Source organism: Castor canadensis, chromosome 9 (genome assembly GCF_047511655.1).
Source record: "Castor canadensis chromosome 9, mCasCan1.hap1v2, whole genome shotgun sequence".
NCBI classification, from domain to species: domain Eukaryota; kingdom Metazoa; phylum Chordata; class Mammalia; order Rodentia; family Castoridae; genus Castor; species Castor canadensis.
Genome location: NC_133394.1, coordinates 98,264,151 through 98,286,600, shown reverse-complemented (window position 1 = coordinate 98,286,600; position 22,450 = coordinate 98,264,151). Strand labels below are relative to the sequence as shown.

Below are 22,450 nucleotides of genomic sequence, written 5' to 3'. Positions count from 1 at the left end.
AGACTATAAATTCTACACAGGTGTAAAAATCGAACATTCTATTTTCTATATCTGCATTCACTTTCTTTTTTGAGCTTCCTGTAGTTACTTCCAAGCAAAGTTAGTCAATCTGGGGAATATCTCATTAACATCAGTTTTAAAATTCAAGTCATTAAGGTTTTTCTCTTCTCTTCTCCCAGAGTTTCATCTGTTTACACTGGATAGTGATGCAATGACATGCCTTTGGGAAAGTGCACATATTTTGGTCAGAGTCACTGCATGTAGTATTGGCTTCTATTGATGTGGAATTGTTCTCAACCAGCCCACAGGTCCAGTCATTTCATTTAATTGTGGTTACCTGAGAGGAGCACACCTTCATCTAATTCCTGCCAAAGGGAATTGAGTATTTAGTACCATGTCATATTTTTTGGTGCCAAATCAACTTTTTTCTTAAAAAAGAGCCCTCTCTGAGTCCACCAGCACTCTATATAACATAATTTTTGTGCCTTTCTCCCAGGCTAGAAATGGTATATGCAGAAGAAAATTTAGATACTTCTCCATATTCCTTTCTGCCAATGTAAATATGAGGCTTCTCTATAGCTCTGTCAGGTCAATATCCAGTTTAAAGTTTATCATTCAAGTAAATGTAAAAATGACAAAATAAAGGGGAGAAAAATAAAGTTTATCATTCACAAAAATGTACAGGAAAGTTCTCTGCCGGAGCTCTCAGTTCACTACTCTGGACCTAAGAATGTACTAGGATTTCCAGACTTAACTGAAAAGGAGAGGGTGTCATCTCCCACTTGGCTGGAGTTTGGCCCTGTGTGTGGTAAAGGTAAAGACCAGATATGAGCATCAAAACAAAGCATATTATTTCCATCTCTCTCCATTCCACTCTTAGATCTGTTAGCAACCTAGATAATCTCATATACTTCCAAAGTCTTACATCTGGAAGCCTGACCACTCAGTTTAAAAGCTAAAATTTCACTTCATTTTTCTTTTGTTAAAACAGTTATTTGAAGTATGATTAATATATAAAAATAGCACATATTTAACCATTCCTATTTTGATAACTATTTACAATACCCAAGTATAATGAAAGCACTCATAACTCTTATAACTCATAGCTCATTTGGAGACGTTCTTTTTTTTTTTTGAAATGCCTCAAGAATTTGCATGTCATCCTTGGGCAGGGGCCATGTTAATCTTCCAGGTATCATTCCAATTTTAGCATATGTGCTGCCTAAGCAAGCAATGGAGATGTTCTTGATGGAAAAATGGAAATGGAAAAGCCTAAGCAAGCAATGGAGATGTTCTTGATGGAAAAATGGAAATGGAATATATATATATATATATATATATATTCAAGAAATACAGAATAATTAAAATAGTCTGTGGAAGAAGAACAAACTTGGAAAGAACTTAAACTTCTAAATTTCAAGCTTACTAGAAGCTGCAGTAATCAAGACACTGTGGTACTGGGATAAATACATAGAATATTGGACTACAATTTAAAGCCCAGAAGTAATCCTTCCCTTTGCAATCAATTGATTGTTACATAGGCATATCCAGAAAATTCAGTGGGGAAAAATAATCTTTTCGAAAGGTAGGGTTAGAACAATTGGATATCTATATTTAAAATAAGTAAGTTGAATCCCAACCTTACACTACATATAAACATTGTCTGAAAATGGGCTATATTCCTGAATGTAAAAGTGAAAGTTAAACAATTCTTAAAACAAATCATAGGATAAAATCCTATTGACCATTAATTAGGTAGTGATTTGTAAATATAACACTAAAAGGACAGGTGACAAAAGAAAAAAATAAATCGGGCTTCATCAAAATTTAAGTCTGATCAAAGATCACCATCAATAAAATGAAAAGATGATATACACAGAACAAAACAATTTAAAAGTCATATATCTGATAATAGTTATATCCAGAATATATATTTATTTTAAAAACTCTTAACAAATCCACAATGAAGGCAGATTAGCACATTTTAAAATCGGTAAAAGATTCCAATAAGCATTTCTCTAAACAAGAAAAAAAATTCAACATTAGTCATTAAGGAAATGGAAAGATAACACTTTGTATCTGCTAATATGACTACAATTAAAAAGTTAGATAACAATTGTTCACAAGGATACAGAGAAAACAGAATTCTTTTACATTGCTAATAGTAATACATAATTCTAGAATCACTTTAAAAAAACAGGTTTGTGCCAGGCACCAGTGGCTCAGTCTTGTAATCCTAGCTACTTAGGAGGATCCTGGTTCGAAGCCAGCCCAGGCAAATAGTTTGAGATACCCTACCTCCAAAAATCCTTCACAAAAACAGGGCTGGTAGAGTGGCTCAAGGTGAAGGCCCGAGTTCAAACCCCAGTACCACAAAAAAAAAAAAAGTTTTGTCATGTCATTTTGAAGAAATGTTAACCTAGAATTATTTCTATGTCTGCACTTTTTCCACTTGAGGTGTTTATCCAATAAATATATAATATCCATACCAGATCTCGCCTATTGCCATCTTTCTCTCAATCATTCATAGCTTTAATCCTTCAACTATGCAACCAGAACACTTGACATCTTCCTTAACTATAACTCTTCTCTAAAACCCACATCCAATCTGACCATATATTTTGAAAGTGTCAACTTCCAAACATATCTTAAACCCAAATTTTGATCATTACACCACACCTGACATGACAATATCCAAACCACAGTCTTTCTCATGGATGACTGGAATGACCTCATAACTTCTCTCCTCACATATGCATTTCCCATCCCCCTAGGGCATTTAATACACAATAAACAAAGGAATCACGTGCATATGTCCCTCTGAAATTCTGCAAGAGAATCACTGTACCTCATGCCAAAATTTGACAATCAATAAAGGATCTAAATAAATGAACCACACGTTTAATATCCATTTTTCCAGGAAAATGATAAACAATTCTACTATTCTACAGATTAAAATTTCCAATTTATTTATACTGACAAAGTACTGCCTTTTGGCAGCCCAAAACATCTCTTTTTAAAATTAGATAAAGAGATAAAGAAGACATCTATAAGCACAGTTCAAATTTGTCATGCCATGGTTCCTCCACATAATAGAGAAGACTGAATTTTTCTTGGGGTGATACAGGGTCATTCTGGAATTCCTACTCATAATATAGGAAATTTAAAATCTCTTAAGTCTGGTAAATGGTATGGAAACCATTAAATCTTTGACTAACCTTACAAATTTCTGGTGATGCTGAGATGAAAAGATTGATAAGATTGAAGACAACTGGCCCTGAATTTTAAAAAGGATTTATATAGGTGTAAGGTAGGCACTGAATCCTTTCAGAAGAATTCCTTGCCTGCTTTCAATTTTTGAAATAAGTTACTTTTGGCAGTAGGAACTTTCTCTGTTCTCTTTAGATATGACTAAAGGAGAAGAAAATTTATGCATTATTCAAAGAATGGCAAGAAAATTCATTGTGAAAAGTTAAACTAATTACATCTTAAGTGGATACTGAATTAACATAAAAGCTTGTGAAGTGGGGGCAAGTGAAGGAGTTATAGAAGTCATGCCTAGCATAGGTACTATGTATGGCAAGTCAAATATAAAATATTACCTAAGATTTAATTACAAAGAATAATTTCAAGTTCAAATGCCTGAAAGAAGTGTCAAGATTATTATGTCAATATATTGCTAATATTCATATTCATAATAATGTTTAAGATAGTATTTGACATAAAGGAATACAGTAAAAATGTATTGGTTGAATCAATATAATTAATATAATGAATATTTTCTTTGCTTTTCTTTCAAGCTGTCATAATAGCTTTTATATATATTCATAGGTCATTTTGATAAAATGGATAAAATATTATTAAAGACTGAGGAGGGGAGAGAAGAGAGAAGGATGGAGAAAGATTGGACAATTAGGAAGAATAAGCATGCACCAGACTCTGGGTCTAAACCTCAGCACTGTAAGAAAGAACAAGTTCAGATATTCTATTGCACTGTAGGATGACTACAGCTAACAGTAAAATACTGTATATCTCAAAATAGCTCAAAGAGAAGATTTTAAATATTCTTTCCATAAAGAAATACTAATTGTTTGAGAAGATTGATATTAATTACCCTGACCTGATTATTTTAAAATGTGTACTTGAATCAAAAATGTCACAATGCACTCCTTAAATATGCAAAACTAATAGAAATATTAATTTTCCACATTAAGATTAGTTCTTACAATAATTAACTTAATTTAAATTAAGAGAACAATTAATTTCTCCCTGATGTACTACTTTAGCCCTAATTTGAGTATTTATTTCATCATCTTTGCAAGCAGGCTTTAATTTAAAATATTCCATGTAGCAAAAATGAGACCTGTTGAAACTAATCTAGGAATGGAGAGAGGAGGAAGAAAAAGGAGAATGACATTGGGGGAGAATTGAAGTATGATATGCTTGATATACTGTAAGAACTTTTGTAAATGCCACAGTGTATCCCCAACACAGCAACAAAAATAAATAAATAAATAAAATATTCCACATATTGACCCGTCTTTTAGATGGTTAGAATGGTTGCTGTAGACAAATAGAGAAACAAAAATAATCTTGAAGTTCCTTCTAAAAGTTGAGAGGGTAAAGATTTAAAGCTTTGTGGATATAAATTACCCACATACCCTTGTGTGTATAAATTAGCCATTTCCATTTAATCTTAATGACATTGTTTTAGATAGCATTAAGGAAGAAAAAAATCTCCCAAATTACTTAATGTCACAGGTCTTACTAATAGTCCTGTGTCACTTAGGATTAGGTCTCTCATCTCAATGCCTGAAATCTCTCTTTTTTCCAAAATATTTTATAACTACTTGACTTTTAATTATTTATTTTCCATGTTCAACAAAACTTTTCTGTACTAATAATGCATCATCTTTTATTCATGGGAATTAATTTTTTCCATTGTAGGATAATACAGCATTGCTCTTATTTCTTAGATACACACAGGTCTCACTGATATCAAAATTGCATCTTACCACTCTATTCCTGTGCCTTTCTGTTTGCACATTATTTTTGCTTTAATGAAAAATCTTACCTACTCTCTTCAAACACATGTAAATTTCAATTGATAAGGAATTAACTATCAAAATGTCAATTCAACTTAACACAGTAAGAAGTGATGCATTATAAAATAAATCTTGATTTGAGATACTTGCATATTAAAAACATGCATCTAAGAATCAAAATATGCAGGAAAACTGTACTGATCTTGAAAGAAAATAAAATGATAAAACAAAGCTTATTTAAGGGAGATGTCTAAGAAATGATTAGGGTTTTAAACATTTTTGCAGGCTGTGTTAAAAACTAAAGTGTGATTTAATAGTTTTTTTTAGATATACAAAGAAGCATGACATAAAATTTATGAGAAAATAACCTCTATCCTCAAAGGGGCAGGAGTGTAAAATTAAATAGCCTTAATCCAAATGCAAGGAGACTAAATGAATTTGCAATGACAAATGTGGCTGCTAGAAGTTGTACACTTTTTCCAAACATGTAAAAATCCTAACCTTACCAATTCCTAATACTCTATGCATTTAGTTCCTTTCAGCCTCAAATTTCTCATGTTAAAAAAAGAAGATATAGCCTACTATAGTCTAACAAATTTAGGAATAGAATTAGTGAAAAAATATTTTTTAAAATTTATATAGTGAAATAAAAATTGTTTCTTTTTATTAGAATTGTTATTAAACCATTTAACAGGATATAAGCCACCACTTATAAATAAAATGAAAGTTATTCTCAAGCAAGTAGTATTTAAATATATATGTGAATTAATGCCATCCACTTGGTTTCAATGGTTATATAAAAATCACTTTATGTTTGCATGACACAATTAAAGCCAGGAAATTTAATGTTTTTGGAAAAGGAATGAAAATAAAACTAATTGGAAATTTAATGATCTACTTATAGTAATTAAATTGTGATGTTATCTCCAGTTATCTAATTTTTCTGACTATGAAAAACATTTCTCTCGGAACTGTTCTATAAATATTTCATTAACATTCAATGTTGCATTTAATATTTTATACATGCATTGACTACTTTTATTTATTATAGTTTACCCAACCCAGACAAGGCAATGTAATCCCACACACAGACACATATACACACAATATTAACAGTTTAACTAAAATTATACAAAAAGCTTAGATAAGAATATGGAATTACCAAAGTAGCAAAAAAGGTGCAATAGGGTTAGAAATGGTTTTCAAAGCATATCTTTGGGAACTCTGAGTTTTGTTTTCAAGAATGATTCATAAATGTCTTCATCTCATAAAGAAAATCATATATTCTGAGATTTTTGTAAACACACCAGGCTAATAACAGATGACCTATCCAACATCATAAAAAATGTTGCAGTTGGAGTTGGAAATATCAGAAGACCTCCTAGTAGGCTGCTTCTCCTTATTGTAAAGTTCTTTACCCATGGTCTTTCTTAACAGTGCACTTCTGCAGCAATTCAAGGTGGGGGGTTTTGTCCTTTTTTTCATTACCATGACAAATCTGTAAAGTCCTTTGACCAAAAAGTAGTTTTTTGATGGAAAACCTTCAGCCTTCATAACAGAGAGTTCAGGTATCAACACTCCAGGGAAGTAAATATAAAATGCACTTGAGGATTCAGAATTAAAAACAGGGATCCAAGATGGTGACTAGAGGGAGGAAGCAGACAGAGTGAACTCCATTAATCAAAAATCTTGCTGAGATGCTGGATCCATACTTGGCAGAAAAAAACCCACCAAGAAGAATCAAAATTCTGACACCCTGAACCCCCAGCCCATGCAAAGCTTCTCCACACCACATTAAACTGAGAAAACAGGAGGGCTCCCGTGCCACCAGATGCCAGCTCCAAACCTGGTTGGGAGATGCAGAACAAAAGGTGAGCAAAAAGTAGCACATGGTATTCCCACAGACATCCTTGGGATAAATGAGCATAGCTCCCTGGACAGACTGACTCCCTGCCCCACAAAAAAAAAAAAAAAAAAAAAAAAAAAACTCTGGATGATAAACAAGGAACTGAAAAGGACACGCAGCAGAAGAGGCAGGGGGCACTGAGTGCACTGGAGAAGGATGGAGGGCCAAGGAACATCCATGTGAACTTTCAGTAAACAAAGCCTGGAAAAGTAGATGGCCAAACAAGCAGCTGCCCTGGAGAATGGGGGAGGAGCAAGGAGTTGAACTCTGCACAAACTTTTAGTAACCAAAACCTGGAAAGGCAGATGGGACAACAATAGGCGGAGGATGAGCTGCTGCCTGAAATAGGGCAGAGAGAGGTCCACAAAGCTCATCTCCTGACCCAAACACCTGGCAAGACTATGACAGAGCTACTATGTAAATACCAATACCAGGACTATATGCTGAAGGAGTAACACCAGAATTACTAAGACTGAAACTATATTGTTCCTGTACCAGATATTTTTTTCTTGTTCTCTTTAAGGGCTTGTCTTGTTCACTGTTTGTCCACCATCTCTCCCTGAAGATTTCTATGGTTCTCTATTTTTTTCTTTCTCTTTTTTCTTTTTCTTTCTTGGTCTCATTAGCTTTACTATCATAAGTTAGTCAATACTAAATTACACACAGACCAGGGACAGAAACAGCACCAAGCAGAATTACGGGAAGCCAAAAAGGGGACAGAAACCATTCTCTCCCCCACAAAAAATTAGCACAGGATTCAGAGGGAAATGAGGAAAACAGATACCCAGTTCCAGACTCTAACAAAACAAAGATAGACTATCCCAAGGAACCCAACAAAGCCCACAAGAACATCCTGAAAGAAGAAATCTGGCAAAAAAATCACTGTGAATTTCATGGAGATGATACTAGACAAGGTCAACTAAAACATGCAGGAGACACTCAAGAAATTCCAAGACAAGAAAAATAAAGAATATGAGAAGACAAAAAAACAAATAAGTGAACTCATAGTAGCCCTAAATAAATACTAAAGTGATACAGAGAACGCCATAAATAGAGAGATAATTGAATTAAGGATGAAAATTGACAATATTAAAGAGGAAGTGACCCATGATATGGAAAATATCAGAAAAAAATGAAACAGAAATACAAAATTAGATGGAAACCCACTGCAGCAGACTAAAATAAGCAGAAAAAAAATCTCAGAACTTGAAGATGAAATTGGAATTAAAGGAAAAACTGAAGAACTATTATTCAAACAACTCAAAACCTGTGAAAAGAATATGGAAGAACTCACCAACTCCATCAAAGAACAAACCTGAGAATCATGGGCATTTTTGAAGAAAGAGTAAAGGTGCAAGCAAAATGAATTCATAATATATTCAACAAAATAATAACAGAAAATTCCCAAATCTAGAGAAAACTATACTCATTCAGGTACAGGAAGCCTCCAGAACACCAAACAGACATGACCAAAAAAGAACTATCCCACACATATTATCACTAAAACAACAAGTACAGAGACTAGAGGAAGAATATTGAAAGCTGTAAGATAGAAAAAAGCAAATAACATACAAAGGTAAACCCAAAAAACTCACAGATCTCTCAATGGAAACCTTAAAAGCAAGAACAACATGGAGTGAGGTCTTCTGGGCACTAAATGAAAAGAACTTCAAACCTAGGATACTCTACCTACCAAAACTATTATTCAAAATAGATGGAGCAATAAAAGTCTTCCATGATAAGCAGAAACTAAAATAATATATGACCACCAAGCCACGATACAAAAGATTCTTCAAGGAATTCTGCACACAGAAATGAAAGCAAACAAAACCATGAAAAGACAGGCAGTACCAAACCACAGGAGAAGAAAAGGCAAGAAAGTAGAGAGCAACACTGACTCAGCAGCACACAATCACACCCTTAAACAACAAAGAAAACTAATTCACAGGAATCACCACATACCTATCAATACTAACACTGAATGTTAACAGACTTAATTCCCCCATCAAAAGACACTGCTTGGCAAACTGGATTAAAAAGGAAGATCCCACAATTTGTTGCCTACAGGAGACCCATCTCATTGACAGAAATAAGCACTGGCTTAAGGTGAAAGGATGGAAGAAGATTTACCAAGTCAATGGTCTGTAAAAACAGGCAGGAGTAGCAATACTTACCTTGGACAAAGTAAACTTCAAATCTACATTGATCAAATGAGATAAAGAATGGCACTCCATACTAATAAAAGGGGAAATACACTAAAAGGAAATAACAATTATCAACCAATATGCACCCAATGTCAATACACTTAATTCCATCAAACATACTCTGAAGGACCTAAAAACATATATAAACTCCAACACAGTGGTAGTAGGAGACTTTAATACACCCTATCACCAATAGATAGGTCATCCAAACAAAAAATCAATAAAGAAATCCTAGATCTAAATCACACCATAGATCAAATGGACCTAGCTGATGTCTACAGAATATTTCATCCAACTTCTGCACAATATACATTCTTCTCAATAGAATGTATTGAGAATACATTCAATGTATTTGGAGAATAGAACATTCTCCAAAATTGATCATTTCTTAGGGCACAAAGCAAACCTCAGCAAATAGAAGAAAATAGAAATTATACCATGCATTCTATCTGACCACAATGCACTAAAACTAGAACTCAACAACAAAACAAGAGTAAAGAGCATGCAAACAGTTGGAAGCTCAACAACACATGGGTCAATGATCAATAATGGGTCACTGATGAAATAAAAGAGGAAATTGAAAGGTTCCTGGAAGTTAATGAAAATGAAAACACGACCTACCGGTACCTATGGAATACAGCAAAGGTAGTCCTAAGAGGAAAGTTTAAAGCCATGAGTGCATATATTAAAAGGACAGAAAGATCTCAAATCAATGTCCTAATGCTACATCTCAAACTCCTAGAAAAACAAGAAAAAGAAAATCCCAAAACAAGCAGAAGCAGAGAAATAATAAAGATAAGGGCTGAAATCAATGAAATAGAAACAAACAAACAAACAAAAATACAAAGAATAAATGAAACAAAAAGCTGGTTCTTTGAAAAAATAACTAAGATTGACAGCCTCCAGGCAAACCTGACTGAATGATGAGAAAAAAACCCAAATCAGTAAAATCAGAAATGCAAAAGAGGAGATAAAACAAACACCATGGAAATCCCGGAAATCATCAGAGACTACTTTAAGAACCTATATATTCTAGTAAATTTGAAATTTTTGAAGAAATGGACAGTTTTCTAGACACTTTTGACCACCCAAAAACGAACCAAGAGAATATTAATCACCTGAATAGATCTATAACACAAAATGAAATTGAAGCAGCAATAAAGAGTCTCCCAAAAAAGAAAAGACCAGGACCTGATGGATTCTCTGCTGAATTCTATCAGACCTTTAAAGAACTAATACAAACCCTCCTTAAACTGTTCTACAAAATAGAAAGGGAAGGAAAACTGCCTAACTCATTTTATGAAGCCAGTATGACACTCATTACAAAACCAGAAAAAGACACCTCCAAAATGGTGAACTATAAGGCAATCTCCTTAATGAACATTGATAGAAAAATACTTAATAAAATAATGGCAAAACAAATCCAACAACACATCAGAAAGATCATTCAACATAACCAAATCGGCTTCATTCCAGGGATTTCATTTTGTTTTTATGAGATTTTTTGCATTCTATAAATATGAACTTTAATTTAATTGGATTCTTTTTTTACAGATACTGATGGAGATATTAAAATCTATATAAAATGGTCTTTCTTCTGACACAGCATAGGAAGCAGCAGGAGAGGATGAAGTCTTCGATGGTGACTCTACACTCTCCTCTGCCAATCTACATTTCACACAGCATGGAAGGGCAGGACCATTTTGACAGTTGTCCAAGAGCTAGATTTCATTTTCTCTTCTTCCTTTGTATCACTACTGAGCAAATATGGTCTGTTCTTCATGCTTCAGGTCTTTCTGACCTATTCCTGCTACCTCATCTTGTATGACTTGTCCCTCTCATTTAGATGCATGTTTCCATCCCCTGCAACATTCCATTTGCTGCTATCCTGACCTCAAGACATAAACTGGAATATTGAAAACATGTACTACTCCTTTTGGACTTTCATTCAATTCTGTTCCAAATTTATAAGCATTCTCACTTCATTGTTAGATATTTGGTAAGCTCTGGGATCTTATTTGTAGACCTTGTATCTTTTGACTATTTTAGCCCTTAAGGTTTCTTTATTACTATTTTGGTTCTGTTTGTTCATTCTTAATATTGTATTGAGTTGTCACATCTATACAAAAGTTTAAAACTTCTGATTTTGCAGTTCAAAGAAATATTACAAAGAATTTATTTTATTCTTGAATAAAATCTAAATGGCTCACCACTACAAAGCTGCTTTATGCACTGTTTTTGTATCTCAGTAAATAAACTTACTCTAATTTCTCAGACCAAAAACATTAGTCCCATCCCTTCTCCTTTCTTTGTCACATACTACGCAAGTGAGCATGAGCAAACCATAAAAGCACTATCTTCAAAATGTATCCAAAATTAGCCAGTTGTCATCACTTACCCTGGAAGTTCCTTGCTCACACTACTATCATTTCTCATCTGAGTTTTAGAGAAGTCTCCAAATTGAGCTTCTTGCTTCCATCCTTCTTATTTTGACTCTGTTCTCAACATGTAAAAAAAAAAGTGCTCTTTTCAGAGTAGTAGACATATTTTGTCATGTTCTGCTCAAAACCTTCCAGGAGATACCTACATCAAAACAAAAATGAAAGACCCTATAAATGCTGGCTTCTCAACCCTTTGGTTATGTCTCCTCATGGTGTCCCTTACTCCTTCTACTCAATTACATGAGCCTCCTTTGAATACACTGGACTTTCCTCCAATTTGAGGATTTTGCACCTGCTGTTTCCTGTACCTGGGATGCTCATTTTCTACATTGTTTGAATCCTAACCTCCTATAGGTGTTTGTTCATATGTGGGGTCACCAAGTTTAGCAAAAAATAAAAAACAACAACAAAAAAAACAAGATTAAGTTTTAATTTCAAATAAACAATAAATTTTTAAGAAGAGGAGGATCCATACAATATTTGTGATATACTTTTACCAAAAAATTATTAGTTTTTCTGAAGTTGGCTAAAACCATTAGGGAAGAAGGAAAAAAAACTAGCCTCTATATCTTTTCTTGCTAAGATAATCCATTAATTACTTAAACAGAGTAGACAGTTTTATGTGGTATCACTGTCCTTATCTCTGAATCCAGGTAAGGCAGAATTGCTTACAGAACCATTACTTTTCTTACAGAACCATAAGAAAAGACTTATACATGATTTTGCTAGTTCTCTCTCTCTCTCTCTCTCTCTCTCTCTCTCATGCATGCATGACTATCTTTTCTTCAACAATTACCCCTATTTTTGATACCATTAAAGTTCTTGATTGTACAACTTTCTTCACAAAGAATCAAAATGGCTTTGTTGAAATAAGAATTAATGTCTGAAATTATTGTGAAAGATCATATTTCCTGTGGAAGTTTTATCATGATAACTTTTGAAATTGCAGTAAAATTAAGTGAACACAGTCTAAGCAAAGAACTGGGTGGTTCCTGAGAGCAAAGCAGACAGGAAAGGCTTTGCTGAGTAGATTTTAATGTGACTAAAATATCATCAAATAATTATATAAAAGAGAAGTTGGTCCACTATGACAAGAGAAATTGGAAAAGAGGACAATACATATGAAGAAGGAGAATCAAATGAAATGTCTGAAAACCCTTTGCCTCCCTTTAAACATGTCACTAAAGTGTTAGAGGTGCAAAGAAATAAAGTATATGAAAAAAACTGATGCCCAGAAGACACACAGGAATTTTCAGGTGTTGAGGGTCCTTAGGTTTGCTCTGAGAGTGAAAGTAGAGGTGGACTCAGGCAGCAGAGGCCAGAAGGACTTTATTTGTAGAGAAGAGAAGAGAAAGGCTGCATGAGGGCATGCAGCAGGACCTGGAAACTGGTGGTCACATGGGTCAAGTTGGAAATTGGGTATTTATAGCCCTTTCTTTATTGCCCAAGGGTGGAGATGTCTCTCAGGTGCAAACAGACGTTTTCTTGGAAGGAGAAATGTCTCTTTGGCCAATTATCACCTTTTGGGACCTCTTGCAGTCCACCCTCCAAGTCGTCCCTCTCAATGATCACACTAACTGCTATTAGGGATAGGGACAATGAAGCCTATTCAGTGACTGCTTCCTGCTGATAGGGGGTGATGAAGGGGCCCACAGCATCAGGGCTGACCACCAGAGGAGCTATTGAAGGGACCATGATAGTAGGTCCTTTTCATCTCCACCAAGGGCTTCTATGGTTTGATGGATTCTAGGTGAGAGGAAACAAATTTGACAAGTAAGTTTAAAATGCAAGGCCTAAACACAAGCAAGAGAATAATGGCAACTATAGGCCCCAGAAAGGGTAGGAACCATATCCTGGGGGAGCCAGAATTTTATTTGGTCCCATACCTGTGTAGAAACCTGAGTTTTGAGGGACTGTTTCCAGAGCCACTTAGCCTGTTGGAGAATGTAGACTGCATGTTCCTCTACAATGCCTGAACTGTTTACATATGTGCAACAGGAAATATTGGTGATGGCACATACCCCTCCTTGTTTAGTCAAAAGAAAATCTAAGGCTAGGTGGAGGTCCTTGAGTATAAGAAAAACCCATTGTTAAGTCCCATGGTATGTCCATCCATCCACACCGTGGGATCTACTTATTTCTCTATCAGGGGCAAGCAAAAGTACTCTCCTGGGGGTAAAAGGAGTTGTAGCCCCAATTCAGATAGAAGGTCTTGCCCTAGCAGAGGCATAGGGGTTTTGGGGACAATAAAAAAGTGGAAATTAAAAAGACAGAAGTGGAATACTCTGGTTTCTCTTCAGATCGTATAAATCTTTTGCCTTTTAAAAAGACAGAAGTGGAAATTTCCCCAGGAGCAGGCTAAAGACTGCTGTGCCCTGAACAATAATTTTCTTGGAGGACCTGGGTCTGAGAGAAAAAGGAATAGCTGAAATGTTGGCTCCAGTATTGATAAGGAGGCTTACCTTGTGCTTTTTAATAGCAAGTATCAGCCAGGTCTCCTCTGCTTTTACAGTGGTTACAAGAGCCTGGATGGGAAGCCCCAGGACCCATCAATGGGTGGGAGGCTCTGGCCTTGGTTCTGTTGGAAACTGAGGATAGTGTGCCTTCCAATGATTTCCCTGGCAAATGGGGCAGAGTCCTGGAGGTGGCTTCCCCTAGGGGCACTCCCTCCTAAAATGGTCTGCTTGTCCACATTGTAAACATGTCTTTGGGTTTGGACTCTGCCCCAGGGGAACCTCTCTGAGTGCTGCAGTCAGGGCCTCCTGCCAGTTATCCTTTCTCTTTTCCCTCTCCAGGTCCTTCTTTTCTTTTTCTAAGTCCCTATTATAGTATACAGATGTGGCTACACAGACCAATTGGTCTACATCTGTGCTCCCTTCAGCCACTAGTTTTTGAAGCTTTCTATGGATATCTAGGGCTGACTGTGTTAGAAATTTATCTTTTAGGATGATCTCCTCCTCCTGTGACTCTGGTACTTGGGTATGCTTCTGTAAAGCATCCTTAAGTCTCTGTATGAAAGCTACTGGAGTTTCTAAGGGTCCGTGCTCTACAGCCGTGACTTGGGAGGGGACGGAGTTGATGGTAAGGGAGGGGGTGGGGGCAGGGGGGAGAAATGACCCAAGCATTGTATGCACATATGAATAATAAAAAAATTAAAAATAAATAAATAAATAAATAAAACAACTCTATCAAAGTAACCAAGAGGGCTTGCCTGGCCAGAGTGAGGACCCTTGCAGAGGTGTGGATAGGGACTCCTGATGAGGTACACTTTTATCCCCCCTCTATATGAGCTATATATATTTTCTATAAGAAGAGAGGAAGTGTCTGATGGTAGTTTTGTTTTCTGCTGCAGTAAGGGATAAAAACAGAGACTTTTGAGGTCTCTAACACCTTAACTCTTTTCTCCCCTGAGGGCAGACTACAGGAACCTGCTTAACCAGATCAACCAGATGCCTGACAAAAACAGTTAAGCCCAAGTTAGAGAGGAGTACTTTCTGGTGTCTGCCATGGAGGTTGTAGGATCTCTCCCAGATTTGGCTGAAGAAGGAAGCCCACTGCTGGTTAGAACAAAGAGGGGAGGCCACTCACTCTGATTTACTTGGGAAAGAGGAAGGAGAACGAGGATTGGGGGAAAAAGAGTTCCTAGGCTCAATGCATGGGGGATTATTAGTCATCACTGCTATCCAGATCGATCCTGCCAGAGGCAGTACTGGAGCATTGGAAGGAGGGGATGACCTCCACTCTCAGACCACAGGAACCACGAAGAAAGTGTAGAAATCTGATTGTCTTTTTGCCACAGACATGGCTGGAGTGGTCCAATACTTAGCCACCTTTGGAGACTTGGGGCGGGTCAGGGAGTTGCATCTTAGGCCTTCAGGTCTCACTGGGTTGTTGCCCTGGCCAGAGCACCCTTATAGCTTGAAGAGAAACTTTCCTTTCCACTGGCGGTTTTTGGACCTCCTCCTAAGTGGGTCAGATCTGAAAAGGAGAGGGAGTTTAAGGAGGGAGGGAGCCGAGAGTTCAGAGGAGAAAAAGCCTCAGTGCACTGAAGTTTAGCTTTGCTCATGTAGCATCGGCAGTCTGGTATAAGCCCCTTGCTGGCCCCTGATTTCTCCTGTTACCTGCTTTAACAGCTGTAGTGGGCTCAGAGCTTTTTCCCCAGGTTCCCAAGGGAAAAAGTGTTCCTAGCAAAACCAAGAGATAAAAAGGTGACCTGAGAGATCCACCATAGCTAAGCTGTGGTGTGTGTGGTGGGGGAGTGGGGGGGACTCTCCTGGAGGACAGACTCCATTGGAGTGCTGGACAATCAGGGCCACTTCCTAGGCAGTCCCCTCCAGTTTGGTGCAACCTGCTCTGACCTCAGATGAACAAATGTCCCTTCATAGGTCACCAGATATGATGCACAGAAGACATGCAGGAATTTTCAGTTGTTGAGGTTCCTTGGGTCCACTCTAAGAATGAAAGCAGAGGTGGATTTGAGCAGCAGACATCAGAAAGATTTATTTGTAGAGAAGAGAAGGGCTGCATGGGGGCATGCAGCAGAATCTGGAAACCAGTGGTCCCATGGGTCAAGTTGGAAATTGGGTTTTTATAGCTTTTTTTTATTGCCTGAGGGTGGAGATGTCTCTCAGGTGTAAACATAAGTTTCCTGGGAGGGATAAGTGTCTTCTTGGCCAATTATCACCTTTTGGGACCCTTTGCAGTTCCTCCTTCAACACTTTGTATTGCTTAAGATCAATTCCTTCAACTTCTTTGGAGGCTTTATTTCAATTATCAATTTCTCCTAAAGAAAGGAAACAAAGAATGGAGCAATAGTTCCAGAAATATCTCAAGAAGCTTCAATGCTGTCAGAGGATGACATGGTGAAAATATTAGCCACAATTTTAACTTGGTAAATTCAAATATTCATGGCACTTGGAGTCCTACCTTACTCAGACCAAAGATCTCAATCCATTAACCTACATGCAGAAATCAGTTTCTAAGACATTTGATCATCTTAATTATATCCTTGAGATTTCCATAAATCCTCCACACACATCAAGTTACAGATCTAGACATGGTAGTCTAAATATTTGGTCTCATTTGCATAATTTAGAATAATATTTCTCTTATTTCAGGAAATTTGTTAATTCCAAAATTAAACAGAACAGGAAAATAACCATACACAAAGGACAACTGTCAATAATATCAGTTACAGAAATTACTATAAGTGGTTGAAAGCTGTCTTCAATATTCCCAGGCTTACTAACTTATTCCTTTAGCCCAATACATGCTCACAGTCTTATCCTTGTCCTCTCTAAACCTGGTGTCTCAAAGTTAGCTTAACAACATGAATAACCTTTTGCAAAGCACTTATTTTCTGGGTATAGCTTGCACTTCCACCTCGAACCCCTTGATATCATAATCCTTAACATTTATTCATTTAAGCAGATGTTTAAACATTCCTTTTTTGAAGAAAGATAACAATCAGGCTCCAAGTGCTAATATCAAAAGACTTCAGAAATCAAAAGATCTAATAAAAATGAAATCATACTCTTGCAGAAAAGTCTGGCATCACTGAGGTGATAATCAGAACAGATAAATGGAAAAAAATTGATCTGGTCTGTGAAATTGCCAAGCCACCTAAACAATTGGCAAAAATACCACACTATTCCATTTTGCTTTTGGGTATGTACACAGGAGTCTAGCCTCTGATTTGTCTTTTTAAGCCCTGGCATACTAATAATGCCATTGTCTATGAGATAGTTTGAGGATTTGCCATAGAATCTGGCTTTTCCTCCTGGCTTTATTTCTTTTGGCTTTTCTCTGGTTGGCAAACAGGGTGTACCTTTTCTTGTTTGTGAATGTCTTATTGATTTCTGTTGTCACACCTATTTTCCTTGTACTAAACATAATCCCTGGTATATGTCGTTAATGAATTTGTCCTTTGTTGTCACAAATGACTTATTAGTCCATGCCCTTTTTCAGTGGAAATCCTAGGAAGCTGATACACCTCCTAAGGCTTTCATGGGGCTTAAGGGACTTCTTCGTAAGCTTCACAGTTGGCACTGAATTTCTTCTGACATTTAATGTTCTAAAAAATTGGAAAAATTATGCCTAGATTTTAACTGAATGGCACTGAAAATCAGATTGCTATGTTGCCTTATATGTCGTTATGCATTTGCATTACTTAATAGATAGTAAAAATCAAACAAATGGCCCCCATCCATTGCATATTAGATTTCGTAACTAGATTTCAATTGTGAGACAGAAGTAGTTTAAATATTCTCTGATTTTTACATCTCCATTCTTTACTTAGAGAAAAACTACTAGATATGTACCCACATTTATGATTATCAATGAGCACCAGAACCACAAATCCTTCCAGCTAATGTGTCCCTTAGCCGTAGAATCTTTTTAGCCTTTCAGATTTTTTAACATATTCAGGTGACTAAGATTAAATTAGAATTATTACAGTTATTTTCATGTGTTTTTTTCTATGGCATGGTTCTATATCTATAAAATTTAAGAATGTTGCATGATAAATTGTAGTTTGTGGCTTCTATAAGGAAAAAAGGAAGAAAGCAAAACACCAATATGTGTATCTGGTGGGAGAGAGTGCCCTCATGTGGTGCACTAAGAGGAGTTTGTGTGTGTTGGCATACTTCTTGGTTAACCCTTTTATAAAGTCATAGGGCCAATGCTATAACCAATACAGTCATTAAAGTTGACTTAGCCTTAACATAAATCTCAGTACAACAGTCAAAGTAGCTGTATACAATCAGTTGTGACAGACACTTAGGAAAAAAATTTAGTTCCTTTAATTAGCCACAAAAATATACAGGCAAAATACTCAAAGATAATCAGATTTAGCAAGAACTAGTAAGACTCATGTACAAGTTTCTGATTTCATATTCAACTCAGTTATTTTCTTAAATTTTGATATTTCTATATGGAAGACTTGATTGTCAAAAACAGATAGGAAGAAAAATCCTGCTATTTTAGCATAGTACCAACAATATATTGTCTTTCTTTCTAACACACACATATGCATGGCTAATACTCATATGTACATCATTTCATTCAGGGAATCACTTGACCTCTTACCTATAGCTCACTGTTATCAAGAGTTTTACTCTGTCATCACCCCATCAAGCAACTATAAATAAGTTATATACATGCTTATAATTTGTAAACTTGTCTGGCACTATGCAGAGTTCATTAACCCAAAGATGTTTCATCTAAAACTAAAATTATTGAGACAATATGTATACTCTGTATTCATTAGTGGTAAATCCCTATCCTATAAAATCAGTAATTTCCTTAAAGGTGTCAACTGACTTCTGGATTTTAGAGGTATAAATGGTAAAGTCAGAAAAAGAACACAGTTCTGTTCTATGCTCTTGACACATCATATGTTGAAATAGTATTCCTCCCTCATGCTTGCCTTATTCAATCTCAAGTCTGTCTGTAACACAACTACCAGCATGATCTTGCAAAAATACATATCTGACCCAATAATAAAGACAAACTCAATATGCAATAACAGATAATCCTAAAATTTCAGTGACTTGAATCTACAAGATCTATTTCTCCCTTATACTATACTTTCTCTGTAGATAGACTCCACATTTTCTCACTGGGAACCAAAAAACAGAACTTGATGAAAAGCTATCATCCGGAACACTGCCAGTGGCCACAGCAAAAAGAAAGTGGGGGCATTATGTCAAAGCATCTGGCCAGAAATGACACATACTATTTCTTGCTCATATCTAACTGATCAAAGCAAGTCACCAAGTTAGAAACCAGACCTTTACATGTATCAAGGAGGAGGAATGGAAATATTTGGAAGACATTACTAATATGTGATGCATTCATTTCCTCGCTTAATTAAGAGCCATCAGCTGCCAAAGGATAAAATTCAATCATATTTGTTTGTCTAAGAAAACCCTTTGTGATGTGGTCTCTAACAACCTAGTTTACCTCATCTCCTGAAAATTTACCACAGGGATCCTTTATTTCAATTATCTTGAATTAGTGATTATCCCCCTAATTATCAAGCCACGTCATGCCCTTGCTTTTGCACATGATGTACACTTTCTTGGAATTTTATTTCTACCTATGTCTGCCTATTAAAATCCTTTCTTTTTCTTTCAGGGCCCAGCTCAGGTTTTAATAGATCATTCCAGCCCTTATCCAAGCACCATGACCTTATCTGTCTTCTATTCTCAACTAAGGATATCACTCATACCTGCTCATACATGATTCTCATTTATTAGATTACAAGTCCTCTGAGTGCTGAATTTCTGGACCACTGCTAATAATAAATATTTTTGGTTGAAAAAAAAAGTACCTGCTTTTTAATAGAGGATACCAGGATTTAGTAGAATGAATACTATCAATAAATCAGGGAGGTTTGAAAAAAATGTGTGATAGCAGGATTGGCACATGGAAAGAATTAGCTTTCTTTTCTGTACTACTAAAGCTAACATTTTTAGAAGTAACTTTAAAAAAACTCCCGCCTGGTAATTTTAAATTGGAGTTGAGTGTCTCAAACATATGAATAGTTTGGAGGGTTTTTTTCAGACTCTATTCTATGTAGAATTTTCCCTGGAAGACCAAGATGTGTCATGTTTTTCCCAAAATGACTTAATGAGAATCATTACTATGCTGATCAATGCATTTTCTTATTTAGTGGGATTTAGTTTCTAGATACACACTCTTCAGTATATAATTTGTCCCACTTTACATAGACAGGAACAGATGCAGAGAGAAGTTAGTTAGAACTTACCCAGAGTTACATAGCTAGTAAATAGTTGAAATGAGATTCAAATGTGAGACTTTTTGAAGGTGAACCCATACTATCAACATGCCATCTACACAATAAGTTAGATGTAAAACTTTATCATGTTCATGTATTGAGGGGAATTGCTACACTATTGAATCACCCTACCCCGTATTTCATCAGGAGACTTCTCCTAACAATATTTTTATCCAAACTGCATTTATACAGTATAAACGCCAAGCTTTACTGCTTATGCAGGTAAGGGTGTGGAACAAACAATTTTTGCTGAAATCATACTTCCTAAGTAGCTTCCATTTTTGCCATTGTAGGGCCTATCTCAATCCTGGTGCTGCATTGTGATTATACATCCAGAAATCTCATGACCACTTCATGCTCCCAGACCTGCACACATCATTGGTTAGAATATGCCTTTTGATTTTGTAATGTTTTTATTATTTAAAGGAAAAAAATCAGTACATTTGGTTTCTAGTAACTTCTCCCACCAAGAATTTACCATTACAAGGGAGCTGCCAGAGATTTCTCAAGTCCATCCTCCTAAATGCACACAATTAGCTCCAGACCAGGTCTTCACAATTATTTCTGTGAATTCTGGACTCAAACAGTATCCATGTGTACCAAAAGAATTTGTATCTGAAGGCTCATCTAATCTTTGAATCGATTCTCTGAAATACTTATGAAATATGCAATGGGAATTTTATTCCTATTATTCAATTCTACAGTCAGAGACATTTTATAAGGAGGTACTAAAAGTGTCTTCACAATTTTTACTTGAAGAGTTTACTCATTTTAATTTTTAGGGATATCTTTGGCTTTGAATTTGTGTGAAGCAAGTACAAGTTGCTATTTTAAAAAGACAATGAGCATGCTTTACTGGAGAAATAATTGACATTACTACTCGGTGGATTTTGTGGTCCATAGAACTCAAGATGAGTAATTATTGATGGAAGAGTATTCAAGTAGTCAGCCTGCTCCTGTTGTCCTTGCAACCAAACAGACCAATCATGCAGCCTTGTGGGGATTATTTCCCACAAGTCATTTCATTAACCTTGGTTTTTAAGAAAATTATTTCAACCCAACCTAACATTTATTCAAAGTCTGACTCAGACAGCTAACCTACCCTCAGACATATTTCAAGTCATTACATAATGTTTATTCATGGTCTTCTTTAGTCTCCTTTATGACATTAGTTGCAAATTTAGTGAATCTTAATTGGTAATACTTTTTCATCTATTCATACCCTCTTTTAATTTGTAATATTTTTTCATTCATTTATACCTTCTGGATTACAGCCTATTTAATAGCACTTTTAATTGATTGATCTCTAAGACATTAGTTTTTAAGTATTTTGTGAATAACAGCAAAAAAATGATCATTTCAAGATATTACAGAATAGGCATTATAATAGAGATATTTTAATAACTTCTCAAAAGGTTTGAATATTTTCAACTCATATGTATGGATATAAAGAAAAGAAAAACACAGTTATAGAAACAGGTTCATATTCACCAGATTTATACCAGAAAATCATCTAACTCACTAAGTAAAATTTTTTTAATGTGCATACATTTGAAAATACAAAGATTAGGGTTATGGAGTCAAACTTTAAAATTATGTGGTTTTATGTTGGTCAAAAAGAGGTATTTTGAGTTAGCTTCAGTTTAGATTCTGACACTGGACCTCATTAAGCTTATAACTTTGGGAAGACTTTTTAGTCTTAAAGAGATATATACTCCTCATCTATAAAATAAGAATATAAATATCTAAATCTCAAGGTTGTGATGAGGATTAATACAATGGGACTGATTTATACAAATGAGATGTTTATACTTGGCATAACCCACATGTATTGATCAATGTATTATTTCTGTTCTAATTAGCATCATCATTCAGAAAAAGGTGTTATGTGTGCTGTTTTACAAGAGTGTTCAAGAAAATTGCACATCTGGGATACATAGCTAGATATGGAAGAATAGAAAGTGTGAGACCAAAAATATGTTCTGCAAGAAAATGGTACATAAATTTATATTTTGGATGATGCCTCCAAAGTACTCATAAATTTGATGTCAAAA

At 35.7% G+C, this 22,450-nt stretch overlaps 1 long non-coding RNA gene and 1 other non-coding gene across 2 annotated transcripts in view; both read right to left on the bottom strand.

Annotated features, from left to right (window-relative positions):
• Positions 1–4: 4 nt before the first annotated feature.
• Positions 5–22,450, bottom strand: part of LOC141410961 (uncharacterized) — a 186,422-nt gene continuing 163,976 nt past the window's right edge. The window contains exons 5-6 of the long non-coding RNA XR_012435789.1: positions 11,554–11,738; positions 5–6,689 (exon numbers count right to left, since the gene is read on the bottom strand). This is a non-coding gene — a long non-coding RNA (uncharacterized lncRNA). The remainder of the gene's footprint in view (positions 6,690–11,553; positions 11,739–22,450) is intronic.
• LOC141411163 (U6 spliceosomal RNA) lies at positions 1,128–1,230 on the bottom strand. The gene has a single exon (XR_012436003.1). It is a non-coding gene; the product is annotated as a U6 spliceosomal RNA (small nuclear RNA).